The 15,005-nt window shown below is 44.0% G+C and overlaps 1 protein-coding gene across 1 annotated transcript in view; it reads left to right on the plus strand.

The window, feature by feature from the left end:
- The first annotated feature begins 10,670 nt into the window (after positions 1-10,670).
- LOC134352816 (zinc finger protein 850-like) overlaps positions 10,671-15,005 on the plus strand; it is a 39,146-nt gene continuing 34,811 nt past the window's right edge. Inside the window, exon 1 of the mRNA XM_063060306.1 lies at positions 10,671-10,765. The gene's annotated coding sequence lies outside the window, so the exon portion shown is untranslated. The remainder of the gene's footprint in view (positions 10,766-15,005) is intronic.

Raw genomic sequence — 15,005 nt, forward strand, 5'->3', positions numbered from 1 at the left:
TTTCATGCTTATTATTTATTGCTATTTATTTATATCTGCATTTGCACAGTTAGTTGTCCATTGGTCCTGTTAACAGTCACTGTTCTATAGAATTGCTAAGTGTGCCCACAGAAGAAGAATTTCAGGGTTGTATGTGATGACATGTTTGTACTCTGATAATAAATTTTCGTTTGAACGTTGAAAGTTAAGGCAGCGATGTCACTGGATCAGGGAATAGGTAGCCTGAAGAGCTTTGACGGACTGAACGCTTCATCTTTGCTATTTGTCACCTTAACTAATCACTATGCATTATAAGTTTTGGGTAATCTGGACACCTATTTTCTGCCTAAATGCAGAAATACAGTATCTCAGGAGATTAATACTCCTTACACTTTTCTTCACCCTAGTTATGAATATTAATGTGTACTAACCAGTCATGCTGCTGGGAGTTCTGTAGAGAGCTCCTATACATTTGGAAGGTGGCTTGAAACTCATAGTGAGTTTGATTCATGGTTTTCCATTGATAAGAAAACCAGAACTATAAAGGGAGCACAGGACTGCTCTGCTCATAGGAATGACTCCTGGGATAGTATCGGACTAATTACAACAGTTACATAATCCCCTTGATTTCAAGCTGCTTCTTGGGGACGGGCTGAAGTATGTTCCTATAACCATCAACGGACGGGATGAGACTTGGGTAGCAGTACGTGCAATATCTATACAACTTGGCAACCCTTTGAATCTTGTTAATGGTACTTACTGGTATGCAGCCGCCAGTCTGATCACTGGCTGCAAGAAATATCCTTTAAAAATGGGATATTTTGCCTAAACTGAATGCATGGTTGTTATCTTGCCTACATAATACCATAGATACTCTGCCTACTCTCTCTACATCCTACTGTGTGGAAATGCTATCAAAGGAGCATGATGAAGACTGAGTGCTTCTGGACTGTAGTGTTCCTGTTCTGGGGACCTACTAGACTGGTTACCTACTGGCTTGTGAAAGCATTAACATGGCTTCAAAACTGCTGGAGAAACTGGCTACAAAAGTAGTCTTAGCATAACATAACACGACCCAGGCCATCAATCATGTTACTACTGAAATTCTGACAGTTTACACTGTGGCTCTGTAGAATCGACTAGCACTAGAGTTTCTGTTGCCTGAGGGAGGTGGTACTTGTGCCATTATTAGCTGTGAGTGTGGTGCTTACATCCCTGATATCAACAGTCAACTGTCCCTCCTGAATCTCTTAACGGAGGCTCAGAGACTATGCTATTGAAATTCAGTAAGATTTATGTTATTCTCTGCAGAACAAAAAGAAGGAAAGCAGGATTTCAAAAGTTTTTTAGTTATATAAAGAGTAAAAGGGAGGTGAGAGTTCATATTGGATCACTGGAAAATGATACTGGTGAGATAATAATGGGGGACAAAGAAATGACAGATGAACTTAATGGGTACTTTGCATCAATCTTCATTATGGAAGACACTAGTAGTGGGTGTCAGGGAGCAGGAGTGAGTGCCATTACTATTACAAAGGAAAATGTGCTGTCAAACTCAAAGGTCTTTAAGGTGGATAAGTCACCTGGACCAGATAGACTACATCCCAGAGTCCTGAGAGAGATTGCTGAAGAGATAACAAATGGCCTTTTAAGAATCACTTGATTCTGGAGGACTGGAAGATTGCAAATGTCACTCCACTCTTTAAGAAGGAAGGCAAAAGAAAGGAGATTATAGGCCAGTTAGCTCTCAGTAATTGGGAAAGTGTTGGAGTGTATTATTAAGGAAGAAGTTTCAAGGTACTTGGATACTAGTGATAAAATAAGTCAAAGTCAGCATGTTCTCTGTAAAGGGAAATCTTGACTGACAAATATGTTAGAGTTCTTCAAGGAAGTAACAAGCTGGATGGACAAAAGAGAGGCAGTGGATGTCATTTACTTGGATTTTCAGAAGGCATTTCATAAGGTGCCACACATTAGGGTGCTTGACAAAGATGTGTGTTCGTCCATCATCGACATTGATGAGGACCTCGACACCATTTGATGGTGTCGAGACTAGCGCGTGATTTGGATTTAAGTGAGGGAGAGCTGCACAGCATCAGCCTCACTCTCTTTTCCCAATTCCCATCTGGATCCAGTGGCAAGACAGAGTCGAGATGGCTGGAGATGGGACTAGGCGCAGTGGATGACCAGGACGTCTTCTGTGTCTTGTCCTGCTCTACACATTCCACGACACTTGCAGAGACCGCCTTCTTGACCATTGGACATTCCATTGGTCTCGTCCGTTCAATCCGCCGGAGTCTGTCTTCACATGCTGGGATAGACAACTCCCTATCACACCGAGGGTTTGAGACCCGTCGGCTACCGCTGGTTTAGCTGGCTTGTCGAAGCCATTGCCCGGGCTGTGGCCGCTGTCGCATGCAAACAGCTCCGGAGAGTCACAGGTGAGAGCTGAGTGCCAGGTGGGGACCAAGGGTGGACAAACTGCCTTGAAAAGGACGTGACATGTTCCCCCAGCAGAGGTGCTACCCCTCCCTAACACCCCATACACTCCAGATAATCCTATGGTGTTACAGGAAATATACTGACAAGGATAGTGGAGTGTCTGACAGGCAGGAGGCAGCGAGTGGGAATAAAAGGGGCCTTTTCTGGTTGGTTGACAGTGACTGCTGGTGTTTCTCAGGGGTAAGTATTGGGACTGCTACCTTTCATGTTGTTTGTCAATGATTTAGATAATGGATTTGATGGCTTTGTGGCAAAGTTTGCAGATGATACGAAGTGGAGGGGTAGGTAGTACTGAGGAAGCAATGCGATTGCAGGAGGACTTAGACAAATTGGAAGAATGAACAAACAAGTCGCAGATGGAATACAGTGTTGGGACATGTATGATAATGCATTTGGTAAAAGAAACAATAGTGTGGACTATTATCAAAATGGGGAGAAGCTTCAAACATCAAAGGTGCAGAAGGACCTGGGAGTCCTCGTGCAAGACTCTCAGAAGGTTAATTTACAGGTTGAGTCTGTGGTCAAGAAGGCAAGTGCAATGTTGGCATTTATTTCAAGGGGAGTAGAATATAGAAGCAAAGAGATAATGCTAAAGCTTTATAAGACACTAGTCAGGCCACACTTGGAGTATTGGCAACAGTTTGGGCCCCATATCTCAGAAAGGATGTGTTGTAATTGGAGAGAATCTCAGAAGAGGTTCACGAGGATGATTCTGGGAATGAAGGCGTTAACATATAAGGAGCTTTAGACAGCTTTGGGCCTGTACTCACTGGAATTTAGAAGAATGCCTGGGAATCTCAATGAAACCTACCTAATGTTGAAAGGATATTTCCTGTTGTGGGGGTATCCAGAACTAGAGGGCACAACTTCAAAATTGAGGGGTGACCTTTTAGAACAGAAGTAAGGAGGAATTTTTTAGCCAGGAAGTAGTAAATCTGTGGATGCTCTCCCACAGACTGCGGTGAGGCCAACTCCATGGGTATATTTAAGGTGGAAGTTGATAGTGTTCTGATCAGTCAGGGTATCAATGGATATGGAGAGAAGGCAGGTGTATAGGGTTGAGTGGGATCTGGGATCAGCCATGATGGAATGGTGGATCAGATTCAATGGGCTGAATGGCTTAATTCTGCTCCTAATGTCTTATGGTCTTATAAGAAGTGTGGAAGTTGTGGTAAGGCAAGGGTTAAATACAACATCCAGTCAAAATAGCCTGGGGCAGTTGTAGTCAACACAGACTTTTGAAGTGAGATCATCAGAGCCAACCTTGTTTACTACAGATCAGATAGATGAGAATGACACTAGAATGTTTTCACATCTTTTTATTATTCCTATCTTGACTGTCTCTGTCCCACCTTCCTCCACCCCCACTGTGTAAAGGGAAGCTTTGTTCCTAGTTGATTACACATTGCCATACTAAGGAATAATTAATTGCTTTACTAATTTCAAGCTGTTATTGGTTGTCAGCTTGGCAATTGACCTTGTAAGTAAGGAATTCAAACATACACAATTTACCAAATGGTTAATATTTGTAACTCATAAGCCAATTCTGTATAGAAGTAGCACTTTTATGTCCTGGTTTGAGAACAGGGGCCATGCTGTTCTCAAGCCAGGGACCCAAGTAAGTAAAGTATGTTTAAGTTGTAATAGTCAATGCGTATGGTCCCAGTTATTTTGTTTAATTATCGGCAACCACCTCACAGGGACATTCACAGATCAAGATAATCAGGATAGTGGGGTGGGGACACTCACAGCCAGGATCATTTGGGACCACATGCACCCTAACTTCCCCTTCAGCCCCCTGCAGTGGGGTGGGGATATTCACAGCCCAAGACCATTCAGAAACACACACATCCCAACTTCCCCTTCACCACCCTGCAGTGGGTTGGGGACATCACAGCTCAGGACCATTTGAGAACTCCCACACCTCAACTTTCCCTTCACCTTCCTGCAGTGGGGTGGGGACATCACAACACAGGACCATTTGGGAACTCCCACACCCCAACTTCCCCTTCACCTTTCTTGCAGTGGGGTGGGGACACTCATGACACAGAACACTGATAGCTCAGGACCATAATAGAGAGAGAACCATGTTCTTTATATCTGTTCCTCCAGCTCCTGCTGACATTTTGAAGGACTATAGTATAATATCATAATGGTGATTGCACTTAGTTTTATTCCCGAGTTCTACCTGGGTGTTCTTGCTGGATAAGCCCTCTTTGCCATGACATTCTATGTAATCTTGCAAACTGGTCCATAGATCCCAGGGTTCTCTTTCCAGCTTTCTTTAATAAAGGCACAACATTAGCCCTCCAACCACCTTCCATTGTCCACAACAGTTCCCACATTGTTTTTGGATACACCGGACCATGCCCTCAAAATACACTTCCCCACACATGGGGCAGGTGAAGGGCCTTTCACTGGTATGACTGTGCCGATGAATTTCCAGATGGAATAAGTAAAAGAATGCCTTGCCACCTTCACCACATTTCTGTCGTTTCTCCTTGGGCCATCATCCCCTGCTTTCTCCCACTTTCAACGGCTGGTGGTGTTCAGAATCTGGTGGGCTGATCTTGGCATGTTATTTGGATCAGTCATTCCCTTGTTTCTACCACCCTTCGAATTAGATTTAGGGTAGGAGATGGGAAGGGAGAAAAATGAAATACTACTTCACTGTCAGCTGTAATTTAGTATTTTTTTAAGTCTTGCACTGAACTGCTCTGCAAAACAGCAAATTTCAGGATGTAACACACATCAAAGTTGCTGGTGAATGCAGCAGCCCAGGCAGCATCTCTCGGAAGAGGTACAGTCGACGTTTCGGGCCGAGACCCTTCGTCAGGACTAATTGAAGGAAGAGCTAGTAAGAGATTTGCAAGTGGGACTCAGTGGGGCTATTTTACTATGTACACCTGTCCACCTCATTAATGCATATATCTAGTCAGCCAATCATGTGGCAGCAACTCAGTGCATAAAAGCATGTAGATATGTTTAAGAAGATCAGTTGTTGTTTAAACCAAATAACAGAATGAGGAAGAAATGTGATCCAAAGTAATTTTGACTGTGGAATGATAGTTTGTGTCAGACAAGGTGGATTAAGTATCTCAAAAACTGCTGCTCTGGGATTTTTAATGCACAATAGTCTCAAGTGTTTACGGAGAATGGTATGAAAAACAAAAAAAGATTAGTGAGCGACAGTTCTGTGAGCGAAAACGTTTTGTTTATGAGAGAGGTCAGAGGTGAATGGTGTCTGGTTCAAGCTAACACGAAGGCTAAAGTAACTCAAATAACCATGTGTTGCAACAAGAGCACTGCTGAATGCATGGCTTGTCAAGCCTTCAAGTGGATGGCCTGCAGCAGGAGATGGCCACGCTGAGGTGGTGGGAAAGAAGCTGTTCCTAAAACATTGAATGTGCATCTTCAGGCTCCTGATCCCGAAGGCTTGTTCCTGCTGGTAACAATGAGAAGAGGGCACGTCTTGGGTGACAGGCTAGAAGGTAGGTGAAGGGAAGGGGAGTGAGATAAAGAGATGTGTGTGTCATGCTGTCTCTGTGTCGGTGTGCATCTCCGTGCCCTTCTATGTGTCCATGTCTCAAATGAGGAGAATTTGTAAGGTGCACCCAGGAAAAGTTTCTTGAAACAGAGCCCACCTAGGGATGGAGCTCTAATAGACCTTATTTTGGGGAATGAGCCTGACCAGATGTTAGAAATGTCAAAGGTGGGAGAAGCATTTTTGGGAGCAATGGCAATAATTCAAAGGTTGAAGTTATGGATAAGGCCCTCAGATGAAAATGCATCACAGTCTGGTATGCAGGCTCCCAGACTGAATTGAAAGAGGTTGCAGAGTCAACCAGCTGCATCATAGGAACTCCCTACCTTTGAGGACATGTTCAGCAAGCAGGGCCTCAAGAAGTCAGCATCCATCATTAAGGACCGTCACCATTGAGTACATTCACCCTTTTTGTTACTACCATCGAGGCGGAGGTACACGAGCATGAAGACCCACACTCTGCATTTTGAGGGCAGCTTCTTCCCCCTCTGCTGTCGGATTTTTGAATGGTCCATGAACACTACTTCATTATCACAGAAATTTGCATCTCCAACTGCTGACAAGACACCAACTGTGTATTCGAATCTCACACTTTCTCAATACATGGCCATCCACTCTATTCGTATCAATCCCAACCTCACCACCAAACCCACAGACAAGCGGTTGCTGTTGTTGTCTGGCGGACTTGACATCTACCTTGCTGAGGCCAGGCAGAAACTTTCTGAGTCCTCTTACTTGCCCTTTGTAAAGGATGCCACTCAGAAACATCAGGCCATTCTTTTCTGCACCATCACTAACCTCATCACCTTTGAAAGTCTACCATCCACTGTCACCAACTTTATAATTCCCTTACCCCCACAGTACTCATTTCTACCTCCTACCCAAGATCTACAACCCTGATTCTCCTATAGGCCCATTGTTTCTGCCTGTTCCTGATCACGGAACCCGAGTCCGCATACCTCAAACAGTAATCTGCAGTGTACTGCTGCTGCAAAACAACAAATTTCACATCACATCAGACAGTGATGGTAAACGTGATTCTTACTCTGCTCACTTGGGGATGGCTAATTACAACTGTATTGGTCAGACACTGGAGAAAGTAGATTGGGAATAACTGAGGGTAAATCCATACTTGACATGGAAGTGTGCTAACAGCCAATTGGTTAGGGTTCACACCAACATGTGCCTGTGAGGATGAAAGGCAAATGATTACAAGGTTCAGGTTGTTGTCAATTTGGTCAACAAGAAAAAAGGCATATATGAAGTTTAGAAAGCTGGAATCAGACAAAGCCCTTGAGGAACATCTTCAAAACGTGATGCTTCAAGAAGGCAGCATCCACTATTAAGAACTGCCATTAGCTAGGACATGCCCTTTTCTTGTTAATTATCATCTCAGCCGGGTATGATCACCAATATCCTTGAATGGAAAATCCTACAAAATGTAGTTGATACAGCCCAGTCAAGCCCTCTTCACCATTGAGCGCATCTATATAAAAAGTTGTCGCAGGAAAACAGAATCTATCATCGGGGACACCACCACCCAGGTTATGCTCTCTTCTCGCTGCTGCTATCAAGATAAAGGTACAGGAGCCTTAGGGCTCACCCCACCAGGTTCAGGGATAATTTTACCCTTTAACCATCAGGCTCTTGAACCAAAGGCAATAACTTCACAGCCTCACTTGACCTATCATTGAAGTGCTCACACAATCTATGGACACACTTTCAAGGACTCTTCATCTAATGTTGGTGATATTTATTGTTTATTTATTTATTATAATTCTTTCTTTCTTTTTGAATTTGTACCCACAGACAAGGGGATTGAAGCCAGGCAGAAACTTTGTGCAGATATTTTATGTATTACACTGTACAGCTCCCATAAATGACAAATTTCACAATATACAGTATGTCAGTGATAATAAACCTAATTCTGATTGTAAAGAAAAAAAAGAAAAGAATTTAGACAAAAAATGTTAGGAGGAATATACTGGGCCATGAAATATTCTTGAAAAGTGGAAATAGGGAGAATCTTAAGGCATTTTATATAAACATAAGGAACAAGAGGGTGTGTCAGGAAAGGGTAGGTCCACTGATTGAGAAAGGGATTCATACATAAAGTCCTGATGAAGAGTTTCAGCCCAAAATATCAATGTTCATTTCCCTCCTGAATTGTAGATAATATCTCTGGTTAGGTGCTGAAGGACTGTATGGACCCGTTAACAGGGGTATTAACAAACATCTTTAATAACTCTGAAACAGTCTACTGTCCCTGCAGGGTTCAAGGCAGCCACAATAGTTCTCTGCCCAAGAGAGCATCGGTAACGGGCCTAAATGATTACCACCTAGTGGCACTGACTTCAACAAAAATGAAGTGTTTTCAGTGGCTGGTAATGGATCATATAAAATCCCACCTTCCAGCTTCATTGGACTCTTTCCAGTAAACCTACCACTCAAACGTATCCACTGATGATACTATAGCCTCAGCTCTCCTGTCCCACCTTGCAAACGATAGCTCATATGCCAAGATGGTGTTCATTGACTTCATCTCAGCATTTAACACGATCATCCCTCAGAGGGTAGTGGGTAAACTGTCCTTGTTGGGATTCAACACCCCTCTCTGTAATTGGACCTTGGACTTCTTGACAGGAAGACCCCAGTCAGTCTGAGTTTGTAGCAACATCTCAAACTCCATCACACTGAGCACTGGTGCCTCTCATGGTTGAGTGGTTAATGCATTGCTGTTCACACTGCTGACTCGCATCAGTGTTGCCAACTCGGTTCAAACTGTATCATCAAGTTCGCCAATGATACTGCAGTGTTTGGTGTCATCGATGACAATGATTAGTCGGCATATATAAAGAGAGAGAGGGGTTTCTGAAATGGTAGAAAAACAACAACCTGTCTCAATGTGGACAAGACAAAAGAGATGATTGTGGACTTTAGGAAGGCACAGATTCACCAGTCTCCATTGTACATCAATGGCTCTGCAATGGAACACCATGTTCCTCAGTGTGAAAAAACAGACAATCTAACCTGGACCTACAACACTTCCTCAGTAGTCAGGAAGGCACAGCAGGGTCCACAATTTCAGAGGAGATTGAAGTCATTTTTCTGGAACTTTCTACCAGAGCACATCAAGACTGGCTTTGTGTGGTGTGGAAGCTGCAATGCATCAAACTGCAGGACCCTACAGAGGACAGTAAGAACCACCGAGAGGATCCTCCCTCCTATTTCTGACATTTACTGGGTGCATTGTAGATGAAGGGTCCAAAGCATTGTTGAAGATCCCTACCACCCATCCCAGACCCTCTTTGACACACTACCATCAGGAAGAAGGTACACAAGTATGAGGACTAGGACTGCCAGACTGGGTAACAGCTTCTTCCTGCAGACCGTAAGAGTAATGAATACCTTGCCACTACTGAGGTCTGGTTGTTGACTTCAGAAGGAGAAGCGGACCGCACGACCCAATTTACATCGGTGGTGAGCAAGTGGAACAGGTCAAAAGCTTTAAGATCCTCGGGGTCAATATCACAAATGACCTGACTTGGTCCAACCAAGCAGAGGTCACTGCCAAGAAGGCCCAACAGCACCTTCCTGAGAAAACTAAAGAAATTTGGCCTGTCCCCTAAAACCCTCACTAATTTTTATAGATGCACTGTAGAAAGCATTCTTCTAGGGTGCATCACAACCTGGTATAGAAGTTGTCCTGTCCAAGACTGAAAGAAGTTGCAGAAGATCGTGAACACGGCACAGCACATCACACAAACCAATCTTCCGTCCTTTGACTCACTTTACACCGCACGCTGTCGGAGCGGTGCTGCCAGGATAATCAAGGACACGACCCACCCAGCCAACACACTTTTCATCCCTCTTCCCTCCGGGAGAAGGCTCAGGAGCTTGAAGACTCATATGGCCAGATTTGGGAACAGCTTCTTTCCAACTGTGATAAGACTGCTGAACAGATCCTGACCCAGATCTGGGCTGTACCCTCCAAATATCCGGACCCGCCTCTTGTTTTTTTTTGCACTACCTTACTTTCCATTTTTCTATTTTAATATTTACTAATTTTACTATTTTTAATATTCAATGTTTGTAATCCAGGGAGTGGGAAGCACAGAATCAAATATCACTGTGATGATTGTACGTTCTAGTACCAATTGTTTGGCGACAATAAAGTATAAAGTATAAAGTATACTGGGACAGTGAGCTGTTTACTGCATGCATGAGTAAAAGTATTTTACTAATTTATCTAATATTTTGGTTTATCTGCTGTGTAATATAGGTTGTGTGGGTCCACTGTGGTCTGGAGAAATGTTGTTTGGTTCTATATATGCACTGATTACAGTCAGTGACAATAAAGTTGAACTTGATATGTATATATAGAGAGAGAGAGAGATAAATAGTGTAAGAGATTATATATATCTATATATACATTTATACAGCAGAGAGATAAAGGTACATATCTTTAGTAGATAGATAAAGAGAGAGATCTTTAAGTAGTGCAAATATCTCTCCTTTCCCTTTTGTAAGTGACAGGCGCTGTTCAATACAACTTTGCAGAAGGTGGATTGCCCAGGGGCCCAGATTCCCAGATTCCCAGAGCCTGACGTCAGACGTGACGCCACCAATAGCGGAGTTGGGCGGCGGTTTGGAGCCAAGTGCTGGGCCGCAGGTTTCATCAACACCGAGGAGCGGTTCCCGACGGGGGAGAGAGACGGTACGGGCGCCACAAGTGTCGCGGTGAGGATAAACCCTCCCCAGCCCCGTCCCTGACCAACCTCCCCGAGCTGCCGCCGGCCTAAAACGTACACGGCAGCGCTTGTGTATCGGTGGTGTGGAGCGGTCACTCGCGTCCGTGTAATTGCGGCCATTGACTCCACAGCGCCTGCTGCACCGGCAGATGATTTGGGAGCCGGTGGGGTGACTTCCAGACCCTGCCGAGCTCTCCACACCCAACTGTGGGCATGCAGCGGAACTCAGACCCGATAAATAGGAACTCCAGTAAATAAAGAAACAAATCTCTGATCTCGCTGCCGATGGTAACAGATGATGCGAGAACAATTGCCTTTTAACTTTGGTAGATAAATTGACCTCTGTAAATTACCCGAGCGTGTAGGTAGGGAATAAGTATGACTGTGTGGAGAATGGAACAGAACTAATTTGATTTAGTGTTTATAATTGGCGTGTATTTGGGTAAAGGGGCTTTTTCTGTGTTGTATCTCCATAACGGCAGCATGATTGACAATTTTTTTAAATGTTTGTTGGTGTTGCGAGGAGAAAAGGGTGAATATAGTGTGTTTGCACTCTCAGTAAGACTGTGTAAGGTGCCACGCAGTTACGAAACAACATTAGGGCGGAACAATTATGTGTCACTTAGTGTAGCAGACTAGGTGAAGGAGAATCATAATCGCTTCTACGGATGTGTTAAAAGCAAAAGGATTCCAAGGAACAAAATTGATCCTGTGGAATATCAGAATGGTAATCAGTGCGTGGAGGCAAAAGAGATGGAGAGAGATCTTAAATGTTTTTTTTGTATTTACTCAGGAGATGACATAGGGCTGAGGCAAAGCACAGTGAGGTCATGGACTCGAATCAGATTACAGTGGAGGAGATGAGGTAAAACTTAGTGTAGCAGACTAGGTGAAGGAGAATCATAATCGCTTCTACGGATGTGTTAAAAGCAAAAGGATTCCAAGGAACAAAATTGATCCTGTGGAATATCAGAATGGTAATCAGTGCGTGGAGGCAAAAGAGATGGAGAGAGATCTTAAATGTTTTTTTTGTATTTACTCAGGAGATGACATAGGGCTGAGGCAAAGCACAGTGAGGTCATGGACTCGAATCAGATTACAGTGGAGGAGATGAGGTAAATCCTGGAGGATAAATCGCCAGGACTTGAAGGAGGCAAGTGCAGAAATTGGAGGGGACCTTGCAGAGACATTTAAATCTCTACTAGTGACAGATGAGGTCCTGGAGGATTGGAGGATAACTTGTGTTACTCTGTTTAAGAAAGGCTCTGGAAATAAACTAGGAAATTTTTGGCCAGTGAGCCTGACATCAGTAACACACATCAAAGTTGCTGGTGAACGCAGCAGGCCAGGCAGCATCTCTAGGAAGAGGTACAGTCGACGTTTCGGGCCGAGACCCTTCGTCAGACGCTGCCTGGTCTGCTGCGTTCACCAGCAACTTTGATGTGTGTTGCTTGAATTTCCATCATCTGCAGAATTACTCGTGTTTGCAAGCCTGACATCGGTAGTGGGAATGTTATTGGAAGATATTCTAATTGAATGGATTTATGAATATTTTGATAGATATGTGTTGATGAGGGATAGTCAGCATGGCTTTGTGCATGGTAGGTCGTGTTCAACCAATTTTACAGAGTGAGGAAAGTTGATGAAGGTGAGGAAGTGGGTGTTGTCTACATGGACTTCAGCAAAGCATTTGACAAATTCCCCCATGGGAGGTTGGTCACAGTGGTTCAGTTGCTTGATATTCAAGATGAGGAAGTAAACTTGATTGGGCATCAACTTTGCGGGAGATGCCAGAGTGGTAGATGGTTGACTCTCTGACTGGAGGCCTGCAACTTGTGCTATGGCACAAGCGTCACTGCTGTTATTGTTTGTCATCTTATGTGATGATGTAGATCAGGGAATTTGCAGATGACACCATGATTGGGGAAGTAGTGGACAGTGAGGAAGACTATCAAAGCTTGCAGTGGCATCTGGACCAGCTGGAAAACCGGGCTGAAATACAGCAGATGGAATTTAATGTAGATAAGTGTGAGGTCTTGTACTTTGGGAGGGCCTATCAGTGTACGACTTTACATGGTGTGTGGTAGGGTACTGTGGAATGCAGTAGAACAGTCGGATCTTGGAATACAGATCCATAATTCCATGGTGGTAAGGCTGTAAAGAAAGCCTTTGAAACATCAGTCTTCATAAATCAAAGTATTGAGTACAGGTGTTTGGATGTTATATTGAAGTTGTATAAGACTTTGGTGAGGCCTAGTTTGGAGTATTGTGTGGAGTTTTGGCCACCTACCCACAGGAAGGATGTAAATAAAATTGAAAGAGTACAGAAAAAATTTACAATGATGTTACTTGGACTGGAGGACCTGAGTTGAAGGGAACGGTTGAATAAGTTAGAACTTTATTCCCTGAAATATAGAAGATTGAGGGGAGCAACACACATCAAAGTTGCTGGTGAACGCAGCAGACCAGGCAGCATCTCCAGGAAGAGGTACAGTCGACGTTTCAGGCCGAGACCCTTCGTCAGGACTTCTTCCTCTTCCTAGAGATGCTGCCTGGCCTGCTGCGTTTACCAGCAACTTTGATGTGTGTTGCTTGAATTTCCAGCATCTGCAGAATTCCTGTTGTTTGTATTTTAAGATTGAGGGGAGGTTTGATAGAGATATACAAAATTATGAGGGGTATAGATAGGGCAAATGCAAGCAGGCTTTTTCCATAAGAGGTTAAGTGAGACTACCATTGAAGTCGCGGGTTAAGCATGAATGATGAAATGAGTAAGGGGGTCATTGGCAGAAACATTTTCATTCAGATGATGAGGGGGTGGAACGGGCTGCCAGTTCAAGTTGGGGATGTGATTTTAATTTCAAAGTTTGAGACGTTTGCACAGGTAAATGGATGGAAGGGCTATAGAGAGCTATTATCCGGGTACAGGTCAATGGGATAGACAATTTAAATGGTTCGACATAGACCAGATGAGCCAAAGGGCCAGTTACGGTGCTGTAGTTTTCTCTGACTATAAAATATACTTTGAATTATAATAAAGATTAATTTTAATATTTCAGTCATGCAGAAAATAGTGATGTCATGTTCATGGTCCATTTAGAAATCAAATGGTGGAGGGAAAGAAGCTATTGCTAGTATGCTGAGTGTGTATGTCTTCAGGTTTCTATGTCTCCACTCTGATGATAGCAATGAGAAGAGGGCATGTCTTCGATGCTGGTGATCCTCAGTGATGGATGCCACCTTTTGAGGCCTCGCTTTTTGAAGATGTCCTGTGGTGGGGAAGCTAGTGCCCATGATGGAGCTGAGTTCACAACCCTCTGCTGCTTTTTCCGATGCCGTGCAGCAGCTCCTCCAGACCAGTTGGTGATGCAACCAGTTAGATTGCTCGCAACGGTACTTCTGTAGAAATTTGCTGGAATCTTTGGGGACGTACCAAATGTCCTGAAAGTCCCAATGAAATATAACCACTTACCATCAGGTCCTTGCTTTTCTGCTATGATAGGACGTCAGCTGCTGCGTGGCATGTCTCACTCTTGCCTGTTGAACGGGTGGAGGGGCCACACCTCACTGCTCCAAATTAAACACAACATATTTGCAATTCTGATGCAGGGTGTCAGAGCACTGCTCTTCCGGGACGGGTTTTGGGAGAAGAGCCTGACATTTCTGCCCCATGTCATATGCATTAAGCTAATAGTGAGTTCTTTTTCTCTCTGGCTCTGTAGATTAGTACATAGTTAGTCTGTTGAGAATGGATCCAAGGTTAATGCTTTGTTCTTTGTGTGAGTTGTGGGAACTCTGGGGGTCTCTCTGCAGCTACTTGGACACTGTGCTAAGGAACTGGAGCTGCAACAGAATGACCTTAACTTGTGGTCGAATGAGGTGATAGATAGGAGTTACATTGAGGTAGCCAATCCTATGTGGCGGGAGACAGGTACCTGGGTGACTAGCAGGAGAGGGATAAAGAATAGGCAGCCAGTGCAGGTTATCCCTGTGGCCGTTCCCCTCAATAACAAAGTTAGTGCTTCATGTACTGTTTGGAGGGAAGCTGCAGCAACTGACTCTCTGGTGGGGAGTCTGGCTCAGAAGGGAATTGGTAATAGGGGATTCCATAGTTAGAGGAACAGAAGGCAGATTCTCTGGACATAAAAGAGACACCCAGATAGTATGTTGCCTCCTAGGTGCCAGGGTCAGGGATGCTTCGAATGGGTCCACAGCAATGAAAGGCAGAA

Source organism: Mobula hypostoma, chromosome 10 (assembly GCF_963921235.1).
Source record: "Mobula hypostoma chromosome 10, sMobHyp1.1, whole genome shotgun sequence".
NCBI classification, from domain to species: domain Eukaryota; kingdom Metazoa; phylum Chordata; class Chondrichthyes; order Myliobatiformes; family Myliobatidae; genus Mobula; species Mobula hypostoma.